This window comes from Habropoda laboriosa, unplaced genomic scaffold, assembly GCF_001263275.1.
Source record: "Habropoda laboriosa isolate 0110345459 unplaced genomic scaffold, ASM126327v1 scaffold23, whole genome shotgun sequence".
Classification (NCBI taxonomy): domain Eukaryota; kingdom Metazoa; phylum Arthropoda; class Insecta; order Hymenoptera; family Apidae; genus Habropoda; species Habropoda laboriosa.
The window spans coordinates 1,959,235-1,960,092 of NW_017100140.1; positions in this window are offsets into that span (position 1 = coordinate 1,959,235).

Sequence of the window (858 nt, forward strand, 5' to 3'; positions counted from 1 at the left end):
CAGTTTTCCAAATAACAGAAGAAAAATGTTATTTGAGGTTAAGTCGATATAACAAACGCGTTCCTCATCCACGTGGTATCGTCCAGTTGAGGTTAGTTTGAAAGGCCTTTACGCGAAAAACCTCGGGAACGTACGATTCCTTTCGAGATACGAATCTTTCTTCTTAAACACGCGCATAGTATTTTCTGATTCATAAACTCTCTTTCTCTCTCTCTCTCTCTCTCCCACTCTCTCTTTCTCTCATTGTTAGGGAATTCTAAATACAAATTACTTTATTTTTCTTCTTTTACCAGATAAATCTTAATCTTTAAATTTAATCGTTATTTTTAATATCGTGAATATTCGAAAAATCGCGGTTAACTCGTTTTTTCTTTTTCTCCTATCCAGCGGTTTCTCTCTTTCTCTCTTTGTTTTTTTTTTTTTTTTTGGTTTTCTTAGCGTACGTACGTTTATTGTTTATGAGATGTGTGTATAAAAAAATATGAATCGTTTCATTTCATCTATTTAGAGGTAGATACGCAGGAAACAGAAGCAGTATTCTTATCTTTCTTTTTTTTTTTTTTACTCAGTTTTGTATCTTCTTTACGTAGCTTTCTTTTCTTTTTTTTTAATGCGTAACAACTATTGCTGAAGAGCCTGACTTTGTTTTCCATTTATTCATTTCTTTCTCTTTAATAATCCTCTCTCTTTCTCACGGTTCGCATGATATTCGATCCGTTTACGTTTCTCTTTTTCCTCGTTAAACTCTACGCTCTATATGACATTCTGTGAATCGTTAAGGTTAAGTGAACTCATCTTTCGTCTGCAATATGGCGGCAGCAGTAAAGAAAAGCCGCAGCGAAGTCATCGCGAGAGAAA